Source organism: Paramisgurnus dabryanus, chromosome 11 (assembly GCF_030506205.2).
Source record: "Paramisgurnus dabryanus chromosome 11, PD_genome_1.1, whole genome shotgun sequence".
NCBI lineage: Eukaryota > Metazoa > Chordata > Actinopteri > Cypriniformes > Cobitidae > Paramisgurnus > Paramisgurnus dabryanus.
The window spans coordinates 31,608,989-31,634,726 of NC_133347.1; positions in this window are offsets into that span (position 1 = coordinate 31,608,989).

Genomic DNA, 25,738 nt, shown 5'->3' on the forward strand with positions numbered 1-25,738 from the left:
AACCTTTTGGCCATGATGAAATTGACTGGTATCCTCCGTGACGACTTCTTACAGTATGTGGTTTGTCCAAAATGTATGACAGTGTACATGCTTACTGAAACCTATGAGCTCAGACGGGATGGTTCAAAGGTTTGCAGGACTTGTGGTCATATCCCATTCTACAATCACCCACAGCAGAGGTCTGCATTAAGGAAGAAATGTGGCTCTGCCTTGCTAAGCAAGACTACATATTTGAGCAGTGAAGAGTATGTCCATCCAATACGTTCTTACTGATACAAGAGTGTTGTGCAGTCTCTGGGAGGACTTGTTAAAAGACTTGGATTTGAAGAGAAATTAGATGAAAGGGGAAAGCGGGAAATGCCAAAGGGTGTGTTAGAAGATGTATATGATGGACAAGTATGGCAGGATTACCAGTATGTGAATTCAATAACTTTAGTCATGCCACTATGCACAGTATTTGAGCTGTGATGTAATTGCACAAGTTTCCTTGCTTCATTCCCTTCCAGACAGACATTTTGTTGTTTGACATGTTATTTGATGTTGTTTGCATAGAATGCACAAATTGAGCCTGATTAAAACTCTGTTAAAACAATTAAAATTGTTGAAATAAATTGTTTTGTGTATCTTTTTTACCTAACATTGGTTATTGCTAATGACATACAGAGATATTAATATATACTGTTAGCCTGGACAAACTGAATCTACTTAAATGGATAGTTTAAAAAAATTAGGGAAAAATATTTTGAAAGTATTGTGATAAATGATGAAGAAAATATTTTGATAAATGATTGTCATTAAACTTAAAGATGATTTTGAATTACTCTGTCCAACATCTCCGCTTAGTTAACTGAGTTGAAAGATTTTCTATTTTTAATTCATTTATAATTATAATTCTCTTAGTGTTATAAATGGTATTATAACACTAAACTCATGACTAAGTCAGTCATTGAATAAACTTGATTCTCCACTGAAACACACACAAAACTGCGAAAAATACAATACAATGTGCTGTTTATGTCAATAAACACTGATCACCTGAACGGTGACTTTCATTAACAAAAATGGTAATTTGTCATTTAAAACTAAACAACATGAATAATATTAGAGCATAAACCTCAATGACATTTTAACAAATATTTAAGTAGTTAAAGTTCTTATTAGTTCTTAATTCTGTAAAAAAGCTTAAATAATCATAATATTCAGGGACAAAGGATTATGGGTATAATATATTTTTAAGTATATGTCCAAAACTCAAAATATTAAGTAATGTTTACATCATTAAGACAATATCTGGGTTAACAGTGTAGCATACTTTGAAAATAAATCAATTCAAGCTACAATTTAAGAGTTTGTAATTTGGCTATACTGATACCAGAGATTTTATTAAAATCAAAGTTTAAGGGGGGTGGTCACGTGACCCGGTGCAAGATGGACGCTTGAGACCTCGCTCCCTGCTAAACCAAGCATTATAATCCGCTTTTACCCCAAACAAACGTCATTTTTGACCATTTTTTATCTCAAGTATGCCTAAACCTCCTCGCGACAAAGATTTTCCTATATTTTCGACGCCCGGTCCCTCCGTTGGGAGGAAGAAAACGTCGACTCAACCGACCGCGTGCTCGATTAGTGAGGATCAGCACGGCGAAACCAGGCCCTCGGATGCCACCGGAACGGCAACCATGGATCAGATTTTGACGGAAATCAAATCTGTTGCTTCACGCGTCAATAACATGGATGAATCTGTTGAAGCTCGCTTAGATACGATACACGGTACCTTGGGTGACATTAAAACATCCAACGCATCGATCGAGCTTTCTCTTTCCAATTTATCAAATCGGGCAACAGATCTGGAAAGGCGAATGGATGAGGCTGAAACTCGGATCTCTACAACAGAGGATAACTGCGAAAACTACAGCACCCAAATAACAGCTATGCAAAAATCGGTGTATACGCTACAGCTAAAGGTTGACGACCTGGAGAACCGCGGACGTCGGAAGAATTTAAAAATTGTCAATCTCCTGGAGAAAGCGGAGGGTTCCACTTCACTCGCGGACTTTCTCTAATCGTCCATTCCAACCTTAGTTGGCCTGCCTGCTGACTTTCCCTCTTTGGAGATTGAACGTGCCCATCGCGCCCTGGTCCCCAGCCCGGACGCGAACAAACCGCCGAGAAGTATTCTAGTCCGATTCCTCCGATATTCTCAGAAAGAAGCAGTTCTCAGGGCAGCTATGAAGAAGCGCGACATCCTCTACAACGGATCCAAATTAAGGTTTTACTCCGACCTTTCGGCGGAGGTATAGCGCAAACGCCGTGAGTTTGACTCCGTGGGAAAATTGATGGCACGTCGTGGTATGTACCGCGGTTTCGCTTATCCGGCACGGCTCCGCTGTCTCCACAACGGGCGAATTCGTTTTTTTGATACCCCTGAATCCGCCACCGCCTTCTTGGAAACTCTTACTTGAGAGATTTTATTCACGTTTGTACGGGAATTCTGACTCGATTTAAGTGAGTCGCTGTTTACATCTCTTACTTTCTTTTGACTATATTTAACGGAGCTAAATTTATTGAGAATGCACATTCTGTAAGGTTGGATTTAATTTCAAACACAAGCTAGCTCTCCGTTTACCATATTCCATTTGCGTCCCCTATTGACTCACTTTTCTCAGTTGGGTTCTTATGTTTCTAATAATTGTTTGGTTTGGTCGTTCTCGGTCGACGTCCGACCTGTTATGGTGGTCTTTAAATTGAGTTTGAATTTGTATTTGTTTACTATATTTGTTGACTTCATTTTGGGGAATTTTACTCTGTCGTTTGGGGACAGAGTCGGGGTGGGTGTGCGCTGCAAGTTGCTTTTTGATATTTTATTTGTCTGTTGTAAGCCAACTCTCTGTCATCTCACTATATCAAAAATGTTTGTTTTATCTGTGCGTTTAATTCGTATTCCTTATGGTTGGTTCACTTAAACTTATTACTTGGAACGTTCAAGGGATTGGTCATGTAATAAAAAGGAAAAAAATCTTAACTCATCTGAAAAAACAAAAACCCGACGTAGTACTGCTTCAGGAAACAAAATTATCCGACACTGAACATTTAAAGCTGGGGAGAGATTGGGTGGGTCAAGTCTATTTTTCCTCTCACTCGCAGAACAAAAGAGGAGTAGCTATTCTTATTAATAAAAAACTACCTTTTATTTTAGAAAATAAGGAATCAGATCCTGAAGGGAGATTTATTATGATCACTGGTTCAATCCTCAATCACCATGTAACTATTCTTAACGTTTATGCCCCAAATTATGATTCCCCTAACTTTATATCTCAGATAATCTTACTGTTCACTTACCATTGTAAAGGTTTAGGTTTCTTAGCCGGTGACTTCAATTGTATAATGAATGCTTCGTTAGACAAATCCTCATCCGCAAAGGTATCGAATCCTAAATCATCTAAGGTGCTCAACAATCTATGTTCAGACTCTGGTTTCATAGATGTATGGCGTCAATTAAATCCTAAAGTGAGAGATTATACATTTTACTCTCACACTCACAATTCATATTCCAGGCTCGACAATTTTTTTCTTCCTAAACAATTTTTACATGCAGTTCAATCCTGTTATATTGACTCTATCGCCTTATCAGATCATGCAGCAGTAGGCTTGCAAATTGATCCTGCTTTCAATATTCCTAGAACCTCAAGTTGGAGGTTTAATACATCTCTTTTGAACAGTGATCCTTTTTTATCTTTTGTTTCAGATAGTTTGTCTCAATTTTGGCTTGACAATAGATACTCTCCAGTGTCTCCTGCCATGATCTGGGACGCAGCCAAAGCCACTTTACGCGGTCATCTTATCTCTTATACCTCTCATCTTAAAAAAGCCAAAGATATTAATAGGAGAAGCCTTGAAACTGAGGTAACCAGATTGGAACAAATACATAAGCAATTTCCTACTGTTTCGAACTTAAAAGTTTTAGTGAATGCAAGAGCTAAGCTAAATATGGATCACACCTCCCATATTCAGAAGCTTCTGCTCTTTACTAAACAAAAATATTACGAATTTGGCAATAAATCCAGTCGGTTACTGGCATATTAACTAAAAAATCAAAATAATGACCGGTCAATCAATAAGATACAAAATGTATCTGGTGTCACTTCGAGTGACCCTTTAATCATAAATAGCACTTTCAAGGAATTCTATAAATCTCTATATAGCTCTGATTCAAAAGCGTCAGACTCTGACATTGATTCCTTTTTAAGTAATATCACATTACCAGTATGCACTGAGGAAGACCGTCTTAATTTAAGCTCCCCGTTTTCAGTAGAGGAGGTTTGGTCAGCAATACAGTCCATGCCGAATGGGAAGTGTCCCGGCTCAGATGGTTTCCCATTGGAATTTTTCAAAAAATTCTGGTCTAGTATCCACCCGATTCTCATGCCTGTGATTAATGACATCTGGAAAGGTGAAGTTCCCCCATCATGGAGACACGCTTCAATTACTCTACTTTTAAAGAAAGATAAAAACCCTCTAGACTGCTCATCTTATAGGCCTATTAGTCTTCTAAATGTGGACTATAAGATATTTGCAAAAGTTCTGGCCCGTAGATTGGAATCTATTCTTCCCAAGGTGATAAATCCCGATCAAGCAGGCTTTGTGAAATCTAGGCATGATTCGGATAATGTACGTCGTTCTCTTAATGCTATACATTATTTTCGTACTCAAAAAAAGGCATCAATGATATTATCTTTGGACGCCGAAAAGGCTTTCGACCGCGTGGAGTGGCCCTTCTTATTTTTGGTTTTGGAAAAATTCGGATTAAGTTCTAAATTTATTAATGTTATTAAGTATCTTTATTCAGATTCTGTTGCCTCTGTTAATACAAACGGTCTAATGTCTGAAAGCTTTCCAGTATTTAGAGGTTGCAGACAGGGATGTCCCTTATCACCTCTATTGTTTACCTTATTCATCGAACCTCTGGCAGAGTCTATCAGGACTAATCCTGATATATCCGGAATTAAAATTAAAGGGAAAAAACACGTCATCTCTATACGCGGATGCTGCCTTTTATACCTAGAGAATTTGCAGACTTCTACTCCTGCAGTTTTGAATACCTTAGCCTCGTTCAGTAATGTATCAGGTTATAAGGTCAATATCGAAAAATCTGTTTCTATGTCTTTTAATTACTCTCATAACTCTCTGATACAATTTCCTTTTAAGGTTTCTAAAAAAGGCTTTAACTATTTGGGCATTTTCCTCACCCCAGACTTAAATAATCTGTTTGAAGCAAATTACTCTTCTGTAATTCAAAAAGTTAAAAAGATTTAGAAAGGTGGAAACCTCTACCAATCTCCCTCCTTGGGAGAGTTAACGTCATTAAGATGAACATACTTCCTCGACTAAACTATCTTTTTCAAAATCTCCCGTGCTACTTAGCTACATCATTTTTTAAATCTTTGAACTCCTACATATCTCGTTTTATTTGGAACAATAAGCAACAGAGAGTCGGTTTCTCTAAACTCTGTAAACCAAGGGACCTTGGGGGTCTCTCCTTACCCAATTTCCAGCTTTATTACTGGGCTGCTCAAATCAAAATGATAACAAACTGGGTTAGGAATAGCCAGGACGCTCCATGGATTGATTTTGAATCTTCATTTTGCCATCCAAGAAGATTAGATTCTTTGTGGTTCATTAACAATATAACTCAGATAAGCTCTCTTACTGACAATATGATTGTTTATAATACATTATTGGTTTGGAAGGATGTGAAAAAGCATTTAAATATCCCTCAAAATATATCCATCCACTCCCCTCTGGCATTGAACCCGGACTTTCCAATTCAGATCAGGAGCATTGGACTGCTGGACTGGAATTTTAAAGGTCTGTCAGATTTCTCAGGATTGTTTACGTCTGAAACTTTAAGATAATTTGCAGAAATCAGAACTGAGTTTGATATACCTTCCGAAGACTTTCTTAAATATCTTCAAATTCGGCACTTTACAGAATCTCTTATAAAGCAAAACGTATTTCGATTCAACTTATCAGAAATGGAAGAAACCCTATTGTCAGTTAATTCCTCCAAGGGGCTTATCTCCAAATTTTATACCTTACTAGCTCATTCTGATTCCTCAGTTTATGATTCTCTGAAACCTTTGTGGGAACGGGACCTAGGAGTTCTGTTTACTCCTGAAGATTGGTCCAGGATTTGTGGTGGTATTTTTCCAAAATGCACTTCAATCTCCATACATGAACAAAATTTTAAATTCTTCCACAGAATCTATTTTACACCTGTTCGCTTGCATAAGATGTTTCCAGGTTGTTCCGACCTTTGTTTTAAATGCAAGTCTTGTAAGGGCACATTTTTTCATGTATTCTAGTCCTGTGTTCACATCCAACCATTTTGGAGAGGAATTCACTCTGCAATCCAGCAAATAACAGGAAGACGTTTTATTTTATCCCCCTCATTTTTTTTGCTGAATGACATTCCTAAAGGGTTTACAACCCTTATATTTCTGGCTAAGAAATGTATATTATTAAAATGGTCTACACCTCAGGTCCCTACTATTTCCATGTGGATTTCTCAGCTGTCAGCCTTTCTTCCCTTGGAGAAACTAACTTATGATCTCAACCACAAACACGAAAAATTCAGGAGTCTTTGGGATCCTCTCCAATCCTTTCTACAAAAAAACTAACCTGTTTTATTGCGAGAACTTTGGCTTTTTTCTATATATATAAATAAATTATTATTATTTTTTTTTTTTTACTTAATTTTTTTTTTGTAAACAGACAGTTTTGTAAATTGTATATTTTAATTAACTTGCAGCGCTTGGGGTTTGTTTGTTTGTTTGTCTGTCTGTCTTTGTTTTTGATGTTTGTATTATTTGAAAAACCTTAAAAAAAAAAAAACGTTTAAAACCTCTCAGAATGTCACCTGAATAAAACTCCCCCAGCTGCTACCCTGATTTGCTTTTGTATAGCTCACAGCATGTTCATTTACATGTTAAAGCCTCCCCTAGAATTAGGGGAAGGGGGGACAACTTCAGAGCAAGACCCACGTCAACTTCTGACAACTTACAGCAGTTTTCGGTGTTGGCTGCAAATTGTCATGCGCAGTCGTATACTTGGAGTTTTACAACAATTTACAGTGCCACATTCTGACGAAAATTCCACTTTTCATGCAGTGTGAAAGACAAGGAAAAACTGCACTCTGATGGAAGACAGACAGAGAGTGCAAGCTAGGATTTTTTGGTTAAACAAAAATTTGGTCAATTATTTAGCCCTCTTAGCACGTTTAGAGTGGTAGCAATGCATGCCTGATATTTCCTGTTTAATGTAATACCTTAGTCTTCATTGTAGCAGAAAATGTGAGCTCACTGCAACCCCTCATATACAATAAAGAATTGAAAGAAATGAACAGTTGTAGGTTACAGTTTGACAAGAGCTTACAGTTTGACAAAGATACAATGTTTTGTTTTGTTTTATTGCGACTGTAGCAAAAACTTAGCAGTTTGAAAGATGTCCCATATGAACAAAATGACGGAATATGTATTGTTTTTACGTTTCCACTGTTCAATCGCGCCCGCGCCTCTCTCTCTCACACACACGCACACACACACACACAAAAGGCCGCCTTAATGCACGGGCTTACCTGGCCTGAAGCCCAGGGGCCTCCCAAGTTCAGGGGCCTCCCATGTTCGCGTTCATGATTAGCTGAAAATTTCATATTGTTTTGTAACTTGTCAGGTTACATGGCTGCTGATATTGGGCCGGGGCCGTCCGGGGCTAATCTCCGGCACATAGGCTGAAGGTGCTGCGCTGGTGCGTGTGCACTGACGCAAAGGGAATAATGTGTTTCCATTCATTATGGGGCATACTCACCAACGCAAGTTCAACGATTTGCGCGAGTAGATTACATACAAAGACCAACCTGATCTCACGAATTTCCGTGGCATAGTCACGGAATTTTTTGCTAATTTTTCCGTGGCATTCTCACGGATCTCCGCATATTTCCGTGGCCCTGCCACGGACTTTCTTTTCCATGGAATTCTCACGGATTGGTAACTCAACTGTTTTGTCCTATTTTCTTACCATTGTCGCTTCGGTTTAGGGTTAGATTTACATAAAATGACATCCCTACCCAAACCCAACTCTAACCCCAACGCCAGACAACAATTGATTAAAGTTTAGAAAATATAAAAGAATTATAAACCAATACTTAAAGTGACAAACTAACGCAAACACCAAATCTAACCCTAAACCGAAGCGACAATGGTTTGAAAATAGGAAAAAGCAGTTGAGTAACCAATCCGTGAGAATGCCACGGAAAAATGAGCAAAAAATTCTGTGACTATCCCACGGAACTTTGTGAGATCATGTTGCAACGACTTAATCAGACGCTTCCTCGCACGGGGCGATGCAAATGACGTGAATTGGGCGTCGCAATTGCCGCGAAAACACGCGCTTTTCCTTTTAAACGCGTCTTCGCGCAAGTTATGCAACTCAAGCGAAGAAACTCAGGAACTTCAAGAACGCGCTTTCACACAGGATCATTTGACATTGTAGAGGAGAGAGAGAGCGAGCGAGAGAGAGAGAGAGAGAGGTAATAATGGTGCCCACGTCGAGGAAACTTAATAGAAGACTAGAAACGTGTTAAGGACTAAAGTATGTATGTCACTCATCTAATTACAGTATGTTAACTGCATATAACTCATTGTATAGTTTAATACATTTATGTGTTTTGATTACACAAATCAAACCTTACTATATGATTGTTTTAGCTGTTGACCAGCATAGGGAATCTCTATTGCTAATTTCTGAGACATGTTGATGATACAGTAATGTGTGTTGTACCTTTTCTTGTTAATTGAGTCTTTTTGGGTAGCCTATCTTATGCATATAGAATTATTCAAGGAGGTTGATTCTTTTTACTTCATTTAAAGTTTGACCAATTGTGCATAATGACATGTGCAACAAATGGATATAGGGTGTCAAACTCATAGATTTGCATCATTTAAAATTCAGACGCTCTTTATAAAATATTTGGGGTCAACCTCTGGCACAGATTTAAAGTTGAAACTTATCAAATCCTATCAGAGGTCCAGAATGTCATTAAAACACACCAGTGGCTTTGCTGTCATCAGTATTAAACATGTTACCCCTCAAAGTACCCTCCCCGCAGAGCCCCCCCACATAACAAATCCCAATTTAACCCCTGAGTACACACATCTGTTGGTTTAGAAAGACAAGAAAGAGACGCAACTGTAAAGGTGCAAGTCTAAGAAAGTAAAGAGCGACAAGAAGACCATCTGAAATGGTCATCCCCTGATAACACCATTCATATTTATAATCTCCTTATCTAAATATCTTATTGTCACGGGGTGAAGAATCACTCGACAAGTAAATGCTGTGAACACAAAGCCCCGGAGGGTGGATTTATTTACATAAAGTGATAACAGAAAAGTGAGACGATCCGGTGAGTGCAGGCTGGTGCTCAAAGTGTCCTTCAATGCTGAATTCCAGTGAAAGTGGGTGTCCAAACGTGCTTCCAAACCGTGAGGCTGTCGGTCACTCGCTGCTTTCTGGGGGAATAAAGAGAACACAGTTAGTCCAGTATTTGTGTATGGCTCAAGACCAGAGTCTCCCTGTCTGCCCAGCTCATGTGGCTTAAATGCACCATGTATGATTACAAGCAGCTGTGACCGATCAGCCGGTGATGAGGATCTGCAGGTGTTTTGCATTTGTTACCAGGGCGACGCTGATTCCTCCAAGGACGCTCGTCACATTCCCCCCCCCCCAAGCGTCGTTCTGGTCCTGTGCAGAAATGGAGAGATTAGGGGAGAAATCCGGGGAGGGTGGGGAATGACCCCTGACAAACCTGCAAAAGCCGACCAGATCCGTGAGAGGCCGTCAGCGTTCGCATTGGCGGCCCCGGCCCGATGGCGCACCTCGAAGTGGAAGTCCTGGAGTGCTAGGAACCAGCGAGTCACCCTGGCGTTGGTGTCCTTGGTGCGAGCCATCCACTGTAGGGGTGCGTGGTCGGTGACCAGGGTGAACTTGCGGCCTAGGAGGTAGTACCGGAGCTCCAGGACTGCCCACTTGATGGCCAGGGCCTCCTTCTCCACGGCGGCGTACTTCCTCTCGGCCGGGGACAGTTTCCTGCTGATATAAATGACCGGATGCTCCTCACCTTCCTGAATTTGGGAGAGCACGGCTCCCAAACCTGTGTCGGAGGCATCCGTCTGCAGCAGGAAGGGGCAGCTAAAGTCCGGGGCGCGCAGCACAGGCGAGGAGGTGAGGGCTGCTTTGACCTGGGCGAAAGCCTCCTCTGTCGATGGGGTCCAGCATACTTTCTCCGGCTGCCCCTTCCTGGTCAGGTCTGTCAGGGGGGTGGCTAAAGAGGAGAAGTTGGGGATAAAACATCGATAATAACCCGCCAACCCCAAAAAGGCTCGTACCTGGGTCTTCGTCCGGGGTCTCGGGGCAGAGAGGATGGCCTCCACCTTCTTCTCTTGTGGCCGAATGAGGCCTCGGCCGACTTGGTAACCCAGGTACTTGGCCTCGGAGAGAGCTAGGTGGCATTTGCGGGGGTTGGCGGTAGTGTTGTTTTTGGCAGCCTGTTTTCATTTTAGTTTTAGTCTAGTCTTTGTGTCAAGCTGTCAATTTAGTTTTTATTAGTTTTAGTCACGTCATACTCTTTTTAGTCTAGTCAAGTTTTAGTCGACTAAAATTCTTGCCATTTTAGTCTTATTTTAGTCAGACTTATCCATTACTATTTTAGTCTAGTTTTAGTCGACGAAAACTGATGACATTTTAGTCTAGTTTTAGTCAGTGAAATTGTATTTAGTCTCTTTTTAGTAATGCATTCTATTTAACCCATATAGTATAATGACCTAATAGTATTATAGACAAAACAATATTTTCTTTTAGCCAAACCCATTTCAAACAAAAGTTATATTATTGTTACCTTATAGACCCAAGAATACATCCATTCCAGACATGGAAGATACTCTGATTTGAATAGATATTTATTTTACTATCCTCTGAGTGAGTGACTTGACTGTTCGTAAGAGTCTACATAAAAGTCTACATAATCAAAACAAAAGTAGTCTAAGCAAACACACACAAGGTCAAATGGGTCACACACAACTATAGTATGTGTGAGAATAGAAATATGCTATTGTTAACATTTATAATGTATTTTGACAGCAGCACAAACTACAATCATACATATGTAATTATATATTATTATAGTTTATATTTCTGCATCTGTACGTTACCACCAGTGTACCTAATGGACTTTGGCTTAATCTAATGTGACAAAGCTGATCTTAAATGTCAGTATAAATCCAAGCAATTTTGGAGAATTACTAAATGTTTTTCTTGTAAGTAAATTAAAAGTCAGCTTTAAGAAAACATCAGATGTCTATTAAGAAAAGCAAAGTTGGTATGTATGGTTATGTTCTCAACAGTACAGGTGTTTGATTGATTTAATACTCAAGTATTCAGCGAAGTATGTTTTGTTTATTTAAATAATAAATAAGTGTAGTTATTAAGCATATACAAAACAACGAATGTCTTTAGCATATATATATATTTACAATGTTTCAAAACGCAACGCAGCACAATGTCATTTAAACAACTGTTACATGATATAAATTTGTACATTGTTATACAGGTGGTGTCAGCAATCAAAGCTATACATTTTAACAGGCTTGTTGAACTGACCTGAAAGTGATGCACGGGATTTATTTTGGACTTTTCTTTTACATTTGGAGCCAGAATGCTGCATCTTCCCGGTCGGAATCGCCGCGCGGCTACAGCTTTTCTCATGCAGTGGAAGCGTTTTGTGCAGCATTTAGTGGAAATATGTTTATCTTCAACAGCGACTGCCATGAAGAGTCGTGTCCGTAAAAGGGAGAGGACCTTAGGTGCACGAGCAAGGCTTGTGGACCAACTCCGCTTCACCTCTGTAACAGCCCCCGTTTCTCCGCTTTCCGCATGTCTCGAGGTTGCCGCGTACACTGTTTGAAATGCCCATTAACGTGCAAATGGAGGCGTGTGATATCAAAGCATCGCGAGAGCAGACTGCTCCGCATGCTTTCTACTCACTCTCGCGGTACTTTCATGTTTTGATTGATCTACGCAGCGCCAACAACACACGTGATCACCTGCAGTCAGGTGGTGGGGGCGCGGAGATGCTGAGATGGGTAAAAGACGAAATAACGTTATAACATTTCGTCTCGTCTCGTTTTGGTCAACGAAAATGAAGAGACATTTTAGCTTAGTTTTTATTTTGTAAACCACTTTTAGTCTCGTTTTTATTCGTCAACCATATTGCATTATAGGGCTGTTCCGAATACCATTTTTTGAGCTTCGAAGCTCTAGTAGAAATAAAATCGAATATTCGAAGCTTCGGAAGGAGGGGCTGAACATATTTTTCTCTTTAATAAAGGCAGGAATCTGTGTGTGTGTGTGTGTCTGTTTATCTACAGTTTTATTATGTGGCGGATGTGTTGCTGCGGACTCAAGGGAGTGTAGTGCCTTTTTTTCGTGCAATATGGACATGTGACAAGTTTAGAATAAACTTTAAGAAATAAACTTTAAAAATACTACAGAACAGCGCAAGCTGGAAGCGGCGTGCCTGTCACGCGTCCTGCGAGAACAGCATTAGTGAAACAAAACACAAGAGCAATACTTTTAATAAGGTAGCCTAACATTTTTCTAACAAATAAACATTCCCGTATCAGAAATTAGCAGCACAGTAATTACTGACAACGTAGGGTAGGCTATTTAAATAAAACAACGAAAATAAATGAACGAAGTTCAACAAACTGTAATAAAACGGTAGCATACTTTCAAAATCAAGTTTATTTATAACACTTACACCATCAATATGTTTTTTTCATCAGCAGAACAATAAAGAAGATATTTTGCAGAAACCCCAGTGCTCCGTCATGCAAGTCAACCGATCCGCACACTTTAAGAGCTAAAGCATATATATCCAATACAAAAGTAATCCCCCATAACTCTGTGTGACATATTGACGTCTTGTGAAGCAAATCAATCAGTTTTTGGAAGAAACTGAACGTTATTTACATCACTATTAGCGTGAATGCCAAAGCAGGAAGCGCGCTTTCCGTTCGAGGCGATCTCTTCCACTGGTGGCGTTTGATGGCTGTTGACTATGGATGTTGGTCTCTCTGCGCCACCTACAGAGTGGGAGCGTGAAGCGCACTTCCTGCTTGGCAAAAGCTCTGCATTAACGCTGAAAAATATTTATATATATATATATATATTCGAATCTCAAAACTGAAAATCGAATGTCAACCCACGGAACGAATATTCGAATTTTCTGGTCCAGCCCTATTGCATTATACATCTTATTATAGTCATCGTCACATGACCAGCATTTTCGTTAAGTCTCGTCTCGTTTTCGTCACGTGAAAAAGGTTCGTTGACGACTATATTTCGTCATACTTTTCGTTGACGAAAGCAACACTAGTTGGCGGTGAGTCCAGCCCGCCGGAGCTCCGAGAGCACCCTCCGCAGACGGTCCAGATGTTCTTCCCATGCCTCCGAATGGATTACGACGTCGTCCAGGTAGGCGGCTGCATACGCCTGGTGGGGTCGCAGGATGATGTCCATCATCCGCTGGAACGTCGCTGGGGCCCCATGTAGGCCGAAGGGAAGGGTCCGGTACTGCCAGTGGCCACTAGGGGTCGAGAAGGCCGTCTTCGGCTTAGCCGCATCCGAGAGTGGTACCTGCCAATACCCCTTTGTGAGGTCTAGGGTGCTGATGTACCGGGCCCTCCCAAGGCGATCCAGCAGCTCGTCGACGCGGGGCATGGGATAGCTGTCAAACTCGGAGACTTCGTTCAGGCGGCGGAAGTCATTACAGAAGCGGAGGGTGCCATTCGGCTTCGGGACCATCACAATCGGGCTGGACCAGGGACTCTGAGATGGTTCGATTACCCCCAAGTCAAGCATCTGTTTGATTTCCTCCTCTATAGCCTGCCGACGAGCTTCCGGGACACGGTAGGGCCGTTGCCTGACGATGACTCCTGGGGGCGTCCTGACGTCGTGCTGGAGTACGTTGGTCTGCCCGGGCTGGGAAGAGAACACATCCTGGAACTGACTGACCAGGTGCTGCAGCTCGGTCTTTTGGGCGGCTGAGAGTTCGGAGTTGATGTCGACGATGACGGGGTCGGTGAGACTCAGGGCTGCCACTTGGTCCCGGGTCCCCACCCACTTCTTCAGGAGGTTGATGTGATACAGTTGCTCCTTCCGTCTCCGTTCTGGCTGCCTCAGCCGGTATGTGACTGGTCCGACTTTCTCCACCACTGAATATGGCCCTTGCCAGGTAGCCAGGAACTTACAGGCAGAGTTGGGGACCAGGACCATGACGCGGTCTCCCGGCTGGAACTCCCGTGGCTGGGCCGCCCGGTTGTAGTGGCGTTGCTGCGATTTCTGGGCCTTGCTGAGATGTTCCCGGACTAATGGCATCACCCGATCGATCCGTTCCCTCATCTGGCGGACGTGCTCAATGACAGTACGATGAGGGGCAGGCTGTTGCTCCCAAGCTTCTTTGGCGATGTCCAGGAGCCCCCGTGGTTGACGACCAAACAGGAGCTCAAAGGGGGTAAAGCCAGTTGAGACCTGGGGAACTTCACGGACCCCAAAAAGCACGTAGGGGATCATGAGGTCCCAATCTCGCTTATCCTCCGCCGCCACGCGTTTTAGCATTTGCTTGAGGGTCTGGTTAAATCTCTCGACGAGTCCATCCGTCTGGGGATGATAAACCGTGGTCCTCAACTGCTTTACCCGCAACAGCCTGCAGAGGTCCGCCATCAGCCGGGACATGAAAGGGGTTCCCTGGTCAGTCAGGATCTCCGAGGGGAGGCCAACTCGGCTGGACAGCAGAAACAGCTCCTGGGCGATGGACTTCGCGGTGGCTTTACGCAGGGGGACTGCCTCCGGGTACCGGGTGGCGTAGTCGACGATTACCAGGATGTGCTCGTGTCCGCGGGCAGACTTTGGCAACGGGCCAACTATGTCCATTCCAATCCGCTCGAAGGGCACCTCGATGATAGGTAGCGGGATGAGCGGGCTGGGGGGAGGGGTTCTGGGTGATGTAGCCTGGCAGGTCGGGCAGGCTTGGCAGAACCACTTCACTTCGGCCTCCAGGCCCGGCCAGTGGAAGCGGTCACGGATGCGTTGGGTGGTGTTGGCTGCCCCGAGGTGACCTGCCATGGGATGGGAATGCGCCAGCTCTAGGATGGTTTCAGTCTTGGTCCGGGGTAACACCAGTAACCTCTTCTCCTCCCCCCTCCGCTGGGCAACACAGTACAGCAGGCCACTCTCAACAACAAAGTGTGGGAGAGGGTGAGGCCGCGGGAGGACATCCTTTCCCTCGAAGACTCGCACTTGACCCCAACAGTGTTTGAGCCGATCGTCCTCCCGCTGTTCTTGGGCGAAAGAGCCCCCTCCAGCAGCCTGTTGGAAAACATCATAAAACAGATTAGCGTTTTGGGAGGGGGACTCACCTTCTCTCCCACTGTCGGAGGCGAGTAGAGCCGGTCGGCGGCGTGGTCCACGAGGGCGTCGGCGTCTTCGACGGTTCCCCTCTGGGCTGGCGGGCTGAGTAGCAGCGGTGAGTAGTTGGTCAAAACCGGGCCAATCTCTCCCAAGCAATACGGCCACCGGCAGGTCCTTCACCAGGCCAGTCTCCACCGGCCAGGTGCCTTGGAGTGATGAGATGGTGACTCTACGGGCTGGTACTTGGCGAGTGTCTCCGTGCACACAGGTAACGGGTAAGAAATTTTTCGGGCTGCTTCGGGAAGCGCACAGCCGCGCCTGGATGAGGGTGACCGCACTGCCTGAGTCCAGTAGGGCCCGGAAGCGTCTTCCTTCCACCGTCACGTCTGCTTCAGGGGCTCCCGATGGTACGTGCGGGTGGATGATGCAACCCGCCAGCCACGTTCGCGGGGAGGGTGGTGGTTCAGCGCTGGGCATGGGCTCATCTCGCGGCGGGGGAACCGTCGGCCTGCTGAGTGGTCGCGGGGTGCCTTCGAGCGGGCGTCGCTCCTGAACCACCCTCCGGGGAAATGGCGGCCGGTCCCCGGCCTCGCGGTGATGGACGGCATCCGCCAGCTCGATCGCCTCCACGAGTTCCAGGGTGTTCAGAGGGTTCCTCATCCCAACCGTCTGCCGATGAGCGCGGGGAAGAGCGCGGAGGAGGCGATCGACCACCACTCGTTCCGCTACCTGCGCTGCAGTAGGGTTCCCATCCAAGAGCCAGTGTTGAGCGATACGGCTGAGCTCGGCTGCCTGGGCACGGGCTGGCACATGGAGCTTGAACTGCCATTCATGGAACTGCTGGGCGGCGCAGATAGGCGAGAGGCCGAGTCTTGCGAGAATTTCCCGTTTAACTTCGACATAATTCTCAGCGATCGCCAGGGGAAGTGAGAAATAAGCCCGTTGGGCTTCTCCGGTGAGGAGGGGTGCCAGCGCGTGTGCCCAATCTTCCTGGGGCCACACCTCTCGTTGGGCGGTGCTCTCGAAGACCTGCAGGAAGGCTTCCACATCGTCATCGGCGGTCATCTTCGGTAGCAGGCGAGCGTCTTGGGCACGAGGATCAGGTAGCGGAACCCGGTGGGCCGCGGTGGCACGGGCGGTTGCAACCTCTTCCTCCGTCCTGCCCTGGCGAGTGGCGAGATGTTCCATTATTTGCTGCTGGCGGATGCTGACTTCCGCGAGGCGCTGTATCACTTCTTCCATCGCTGGGGGACGGGCGCGCCAACCTTTTTCCCTTTCCGGAACACTGTGGTACATAAACAAGAGCGAAAAAATTAGTGTTGGGGCGGTGAACTAGCCGGTGATTCTTCACAGAATGCCCGCATTCTCCACCAAATGTCACGGGGTGAAGAATCACTCGACAAGTAAATGCTGTGAACACAAAGCCCCGGAGGGTGGATTTATTTACATAAAGTGATAACAGAAAAGTGAGACGATCCGGTGAGTGCAGGCTGGTGCTCAAAGTGTCCTTTAATGCTGAATTCCAGTGAAAGTGGGTGTCCAAACGTGCTTCCAAACCGTGAGGCTGTCGGTCACTCGCTGCTTTCTGGGGGAATAAAGAGAACACAGTTAGTCCAGTATTTGTGTATGGCTCAAGACCAGAGTCTCCCTGTCTGCTCAGCTCATGTGGCTTAAATGCACCGTGGATGATTATAAGCAGCTGTGACCGATCAGCCGGTGATGAGGATCTGCAGGTGTTTTGCATTTGTTACCAGGGCGACGTTATCATTAATGCATTTTCACTTTAAAACTAACTTTAACTTATTATATTTTTTAAACTGTGGTGATCATTTAGTTAGTGAGTGGCAATTTTCTGCAAATTTGTATATTTCAAAAACATAAAACATAAAGCTTATAAACATATGTACTTTCACACAATTTGGTTTTATTATCACAAGTTGCTGTGTGTGGTTGTTAAAACCCATTTACTCCAAAAACGCCTTAAACCTATGTTATTCTAGGATAAATACCCTTATCTCCTGAGGGTTTTCAGACAAAATACTAAGAATTGTCAACGTCTACTAAAAATTGAATATCTAAGCCTCTGTAGCACTTTAGAAACATGAACTAAAAGTAACCGGCGGTAGATGTAATGTTTCTTCATGCAGCATCAAGCACAAATGGGTTAAATAAAGTGTCTTGTGTTTATGCTCAAGTGGGCTCAGTGATATGTTAATAACAATATTATGGTGTTTTCTGGGTCAAAGAGGGTAAACTCACTGTTGTATGAAAGAAACTAATGCATTTTGTAATGCAAATTACCTAGATATTACACTTTTTTTTTTAAATGAGACTTTAAATCGAGTGGATGGGGGCCTACAAAACCTCTCAGCCCCAGGGCCTCACATTAGGTTAAGCCGGCCCTGCACACACACACACACATCTTTCTCTAACAGTAGTGCCGCATACCGAGTTTTATTTATTTTTTATATCGTGTTTATTATATTATAATGTCACATGTCCTGCTACTGCTGGCACTTAAAGGACATCTTGCTGATGTGAAGTTAACTCTGTCTGTCCCTCATCATGACCAGGCTGTGGATGCTCAGGCTCGCGAATTCTGGGAATCCGTGGACCAATCATGGATAGTAGGCTGACTATTCTTCCTCGTTTTTTTACCAGTAGCAGCATATAAGTGATCGTATTAGTGCCCCTGCTGTTTGCTGTTCATATTGCGTTATTAGACTTTTTTTCCGACGGCCGGGCGACAGCCCTCCGTTGAACGGCCGTTCTGGACTTTTCCAGAACGCACAGATTGCCAATCCGTCCCTGGTAAGTATTCATGTTTATTATGTGCCTTTTACGTTACCGGAGCTTAACCATGTGTGCGTGTAGAGCGAGCTTGCAAGCTAATGTTTTTGTATTGTAATACTGTATTTCATAAACCACGTACCATATTTACCCACGTGTATGTTGAATTATCGTTTTTTTTTGTGTTTTAACTCGTTTTTAGATGTTGATTTAGACTTGTTTACAAACTTGCTAAGTTACCAGCTAAACTGTTACCGGTAAAGTTTGTTGTCATGATCAAAGTTAAGAAACTCTAAGTACAGATGATTTGTTCATTTTACTATTTTTATTTACTTGAAGCTTTCTTGGATTTTAAAACAAAGTAAACACGTCATGTGTGTTGCTAATGTTGGGGCATGTAATATGTAATACATGAACGTTTTAATGAATAGTCTAACAATTTATAGTCGTTGTACCCTATTGTTATAATATGACTTTTTGACTGAATACATGTTTGTTTTATTTGTCTATATCCTAGAATTGCAGCTCGACACACTCTTTTACAGTGTATGCAGCATTAGAAGTGATGTACAATGTCAAACATGCAACATGACAGTGGGCACACAGTACAAGCAGTCAAACTGGCATATGAGGAGCAAAGGTATGTAACACATATGATGTATTTAGCTAGTGATACCACAACTAGTCTTAAATGTATAACTGATGATGACAAGCTTTTTTTCCTCTGCATTAATCATAGGAACCCTGGCAGTAGCGTTGTTTCACAATGTTTCCATCATCAGTGGATGCCTTTGCCGTCCGTAACCTGAGATTTCAGATTTGCATAAACAAATTTGATTTTCCTATTTATTGGAATGCTGTGCAGGTATTTAAGTATTTTAGTAACTGTGTTAAATAAAGTAGTATTTACTTTTACAATAAATGTATTGCTTGTTTATATTTTTACAGGTTGTAACTTGCAGCCATCCATTACAATGTCACCAAGCCGTAACAAAAGCAGGAGAGGGAACGTACAAGGTTATGTTCCCAAAAACACAAGCGACATACTGTAAGCAGTAATGTTTTTATTTCAAATATATTCATAAATAAAAACTTAATGTATGAAGCAGGGAAATAAATGATCAAAACAAAAGATTTATTGACTGCAATATTTTTACAGTTATGTGGATGATGTGATCAGGCTTGTGTTTGATGAGGTATTTGAGGATAAGCTGAAGGAAACCCCGATTCCAATGGACCTGGCATCACAGTTTGAGAGACCTTCAAAGGAGGACGTGATTGCATCTCACGTGCTTCAGTGTAGGGGTCGTCGGAAGCCAACATACTGACCAGTCTGATCAGAAAGCTCCAAGCATATCTGGAGAACAACACACGACAGGATGATAATCCTATAGTGTCTTCTTAGATGAACCAGCTGACAAAGCTTTGATATGCCATTTATTTGTATAGATAGCTGTAAGAAGTGAATTGAACAATTTTTGAAAGAAGAGCACAATATGGTTACTAAAGTATGTTTATTTGTATATTGTTTAACATTTTAATATATATTTGTAATAAATAAATAAAAACTTTTGACTAAGTTATATATTTTCTTGGTTACATCTTTTGTTACTTTGGGTACTTTGTTACTATAATGCTACTTTAGTGTTATTAGTTTAAAAATGTAATAAAACTTAAAAACACTTACTCTAGTGTAATGCGCCTCAAAGGCCCAAAGTCGGTACAATAAATGTTCTGTGTGTAGGGATTTAGACAATTTGTGCAAAACCTGGATGATGAATCACGCAGGTAAGAGGCCCTGGAACCTGTTGCATTCTCCTTAAAACCTAATAAGTAATAACATAGCACTTATAGGTAAGCAGTCTTTCATAATAAAGTTTACCATAGTGAAATAATGAAGAAATAACATTCCTTTCAATGAATACTTTCTATGTGCTACATTTGGTGTTTCCATATAGTTTGCCCAGTAATAAAGTATGTAAGCAGTCTTTTATAATAAATTTTACTATAGTAAAATAATGTAGAAATTAACAAGTAAAATAGTTTTATAATCATTTCAACAAATACTTTCTATGTGCTACATTTGGTGTTTCCATATAGTTTGCACAGTAATGTAGAACATTATAATTACCTTTTGTATGTCTTTGCAACACATTTTCGTCTTTGTTTAGCATTCTGGCAGAGCTAAAGACACCTAAAAAAGTTAAATCCAAGCGCGTTCATTGACGGACATCGTTTATATTGTAACGACCGTCTGAACTCTCCGGATCGAGCTCGAAGTGGTAAGGCAGTACAGACACCATCGTTTATAGAGAAAAATAACCCCTTGTTTACATTGCCTGTGAATCTCAGTCAGGACTCGAAAACCCACGTGTAGTCAGGGGCGTAACCTTTCAAACACACACTGAACCCAGTTGACCAATAACAGTTGAGTAGGTCATCTGACCAATCCGAGTACACTAGACATTTTGGGAGGCGGAGACGGGAACTAAATCCGAGCGTTTCCCAGACAGGGAAGTGAGGTATGTAAGCAATTTATAAGACTCACAATGCATTAGTTCAAGTTTTAATAACATGTATGTACTATGGGATATTACAATAACATCCTAACGTGCTAATTAATTAGCATAATTGGTGCTCTTTACAATGTAATGGTGTCACGTCAATCTTGTAGATACTTCCCAATTTTTGGGTTGATAATGCTATTGTAGATTTTATTTACATTTTATGGTATTTTATTTACCTATCATAAACTGAAAAATGTAAAAGTGGCTCTCTTAAAAACGTACTTCAATTGGTAACACCTAATATTAAACTTGAAAAATTTTGGTTGAAAAAACATCACATCTTTAGGCAATATCAATAATTTGATTCAACTTTAACTGTTTACACTGTATACGATGCAAATTTATTTACCATTTAACTATGCTGTTGTAAGGGTTTTGTCCTGTGTTTTGTTGTGTTTTGTACTTTTATTTTGACACTCTGTTCTGTTCCGGCTTTTATTTTGTAATATCATCATGCCATGCTTCACTTCCCACTTCCTGTTTGTTTTGTATAAAGCCACTTCCTTTTGTTTAGATCACTGCTGATTATTACTTAATATGTCCAGCCTGTTTACTTAGCCTGTCTGTATCTATACGTTTATCTGTTTGCCTGTATCTTGTTCTTTGTCTGCCTGTTTTTGACCCAAGCCTGATATCTGGATATAGATTGTTTTCTGCCTGCCCAGACCATTTGCCTGTTTATTGGATTACGTTTTGGATTGCCCCTTTTGGATGTGTTTGCTTGCCCTTTTGGGATTTACTTAATAAACCTCTTTTGCACATGGATTTAACTCTCCATTGCTTTCTTTAAAGCACCCCCACGTTACAGCTGTCTTGATAATCCCATAAACATTTTTAATTTTTATTTTAAGCACTTAAATTTGTTTCACTACTATACATCGTATATGGCAGTGGTTTTCAATCTTGTCCTAGGGGACCCACAGCTCTGCATATTTTGTATGTCTCCCTTAACTGACACGCCCAGTTCTGTTCATGGATCTGTCCCTTAATGAGCTGATGATCTGAATCAGGTGTGTTAGATAAGGGAGACATGCAAAATGTGCAGGGCAGTGGGTCCCCTAGGACAAGATATGAAAACCACTGGTATACGGTATATTATATTGTGTAATATAATATGTGACCAGTCACGGAAAGTAGTGACACAAATCGGATCTGGGCCATTTTGAGTTATTCACAGATTCTGAAAGTGCTGTTTCTAAGCTTTCCAACAATGTGTAACACATGGAAATCTGATAAGATTTGGAGAAGTTGTGGCCATTTGAATATAGGAACTCAGAAAAACGCATACGGAGAAAATCGAGACGAAAGGGACTCTTATTTACAGCTGGGGGAGACAATAGGGCTCATTTACATCTCATTTAGCTAAGCCATACCCCATGTAAAGCCGTTTTGAGATACAGATGTTCTAGCATCATATGTAGTATTTTATGACAGAAGCCCGAATGACAACATGCAAAAATAAACATGACTTTTTACCTTTGTGTTGATCACAAGTCAAATGCAGTCTGTTTCATATGTGTGAATTATCCAATGACCATTTTTGTCCACAAATGCGTATAATCCGTGAAATATAGATATATAGTCTATTGTTTACATCAGATTTCGCATGAACGTCTGGTAATACAATATAATATAAAATCTGAGGACTATTTACATCGTAACATGTAAGGGTATATGAGATTACACTCCGGTAATTTACGTTCCATTAAAAACACATGAACCTGCCTTCAAAGTTTGTATTTAAAATAGGGAGGTAGTATAATAGATAATCCAAACAGCGCCGTCGAAAACGTGAAGTCCTTTAGGGATGTAACCAATCGCTCGCTCGTTCCTCCATCAGCCAATGACTACATGGAAAAATATTAATAGACAAAACATGTAGCCAATTGGGTGATTCTCACGAAACCATTGAAACACCACGGCACTAATGATTTTAGCTATAAAATGTGTAATATAGTAATTTTAAAAAGCATCAGAATTAACATAATACTGTGTTCTACCTTGCACAATGTGTGATTTTAACATAAGAATTTATAATTTGTCAATTTTATCTCCTTTTCTGCTGAAATTCTCATTACCGCAATGCGTCCGGGTGTGTTTGAACATGTGTTATGTTTTAATTTAAACAAATTATAACAAAAATATTTAGAAAAAAATAAAGTGATTTTTTTGCTAGACTACTTTAGATGACAGAAAATAATTTACTGAATATTTATGTATAATAATAATAAAGAAAAATTAGGAAAACGATGTGTCCATGCCTGATGTTCTCATCCTCCGCAACACTTTTTGAGAACAGTTTAAGCACACATACAGAATTTAAATAAAGTTTAATTTTGAATGATCAAGCACATGGACCAGGTACTTCAAGATGGCTACCAGGTAAGATCATCTCTACATTTCAAAAATTCTTTAATTCACAATTTTTTTATAAAAATGTACTTTATTAAAGTCTAATTATATGCACTGAGTAGAAAATTAGCAAAGCCTTCATGGCTTCTCTATTATTAGCAAAACATACTGGGGTACCTCATCTTCCGCAACACCATTCTCATATACCGCAATGATTTAACAGCAGTTGCGGTAAAGAGAACATCTGTTTCGGAAATTAGAATTTAAGCACATTGTTTATTACTTTTAAATATCTATTATGAATTTAATAAAGTTAAAATGTAATAACTGTTGATATTTTGCCTTACGATTTTCCATTCCAGACAGTCAGCAAATGAAAGAAAAAAAGCTTTGGCAAAGGCCAGGTTGACAAAGTTCAGGGGGAAAGTATAAAGCAACCCAGAACTGCTCGAGGAGTACAGAAGAAAGGAGAGAGAAAGGTTAGCTTTGGAGATGTTGCAGCAGGTGTAATTAGCAAAAAACACCCTACAGTGTTAGGAAATGTACATGAGAGTATTCATGCACTCACACACACACACACACACACACACGCACAAAGCAACAAGTCTATACTATATGATGATGTGTACATTAGGCTTGGGCGGTAATACGGTAATATGGTATACCGCGGGATCTAAAAATAGCAAAGGTATCAATTTCTATACCGCCATACCGGCCTTTAAAAAAAAACAATGAACTTATATAGCAGACAAGGATTAAATATTAAATTAGGGATGGCGAAAACTAAACATTTTCTTCAACGACCACCGAGCCATTAACTGATTAGTTTAAAACAAGTTACGCTGTTTGAAATAACAGCCATTTCGAGCCGCGCCTGCAATTTCGCAACTCTGTCGCATCTCTCTGCTGCTCTGCCTCCGGCTCATGCGAAACATGATTCCCGCAAACGTGTCGCCGAGGAGCTTGTATGCTGCTTGTATGTAATCAGAGGACAAATGACTCCTTAGTTTCAAAATGGTTTTGGTAAGGTGATCGCGTGGAAAATAAAGGCGTTTGTCTTATTAGAAGCTCATTTGAAACACTGCCACGGCTTATTTAAGAAAATGACAGCTCCGGAGAGACGGCGCTTAAGTTTGAGGTAGTGCTAAAAATAATAAAGAAAGATGATGATCATCATCACCTTATCAGTTAGCACTAAAATGTAGATGTAATGTAATTCCAAATCTAAACCCATCTTATGCGGAATGTTGCCTAATAGACTGCAAAACGATAAAACAGGCACCTTCAGAATGCATTAAAGACGCACCGCCAAGGCAGGTCTAACTGCCTTCTAATAACGACTAGAACAACTCTTTTGTATAATTATTATTACTTTTTTATTTTTCAAAAAGACAAGTGTTAACTTCTGTTAAGTGCAACATGGACGATGCAATGCTTTGCTGATGCAAGCCGCGAGAAAGCCCTTGTCTGTTTTAGAAAAATGCAGCAAAGATATTAAATGCTGATGTATGAGTTTCATTTATTTATGATGAGGTCCGTGCGTTCTAGTTAACAATGCAATGCAAGCGAACGCGCCGTGTCGGCGCCTCCATGTCATGGTTATTATATTGTCTACTATATTTGCTTTTAATTTATTAAATACGTGCAATTGGTCGATAAAACATTTATTAAAATTAAGACACAATTTATACAAAACGAAATTCACTTTAAAGAAAGGCTTTCTACAAAGCAAAACCTAATTAAGTGGTAAAAATGTCTAATGATTTACAAAAAAAAAACTTAATCTGCACTTTACTGTTAAAAGACGTGAATGTTAATAATTCTGAATACAACCAGGAAAGACTTTCGTTTTAAATATTTTATTGCTGGATTTTACAAAAAATATTTTTATTTTATTTGCTGGAATATGCAGAAATTAAAGTTAACAGAAAGAGGACTTTATTTCATTAAAATATGGTGGAATGTGCAGAAAATAGGTTTAAATGTTCAGCAATTTTCTTCAAGTCTGAGACTGTTGCTTTGATTAAATTTTAGCTTGATGCAACGCGAGTGCACGAAACGCCGTGACCTTGCGCCAGAACCCAAATGCCGTGACCTTGCGCCAAATGTTTTTATTGGTTTATAAGTACAAACAGGCAAGTTGTGAAAAATTGAGTGTGAGGGATTTGTTCACTTCACACAAAAATATCCTGGAAATTGGAATGAGATGGCTAACTGTAGTCGCGTTTAGTCCACTGTCTATAATAGCCTAATTTAGAGATCACTTTTTTAACCGACAACTGGTTAATTCTGTTTGAGCTTAGTATTTAACTTTTTTCATAAACTGCTAGTTGTTGCTAATAAAAGTTGTTAATATTGTTGTGCAGGTTATTTTGTTATTGTTTCAGTATTAGTGTTTGGTATTCAGTTTCTAAAGGGTTTAGGCACAAGCCAACATTATAGTGAAGCCGTCTGATTACGTCATAATTTTTTAATTATTATATACGGTAATACCGTATACCGGGGTAAAA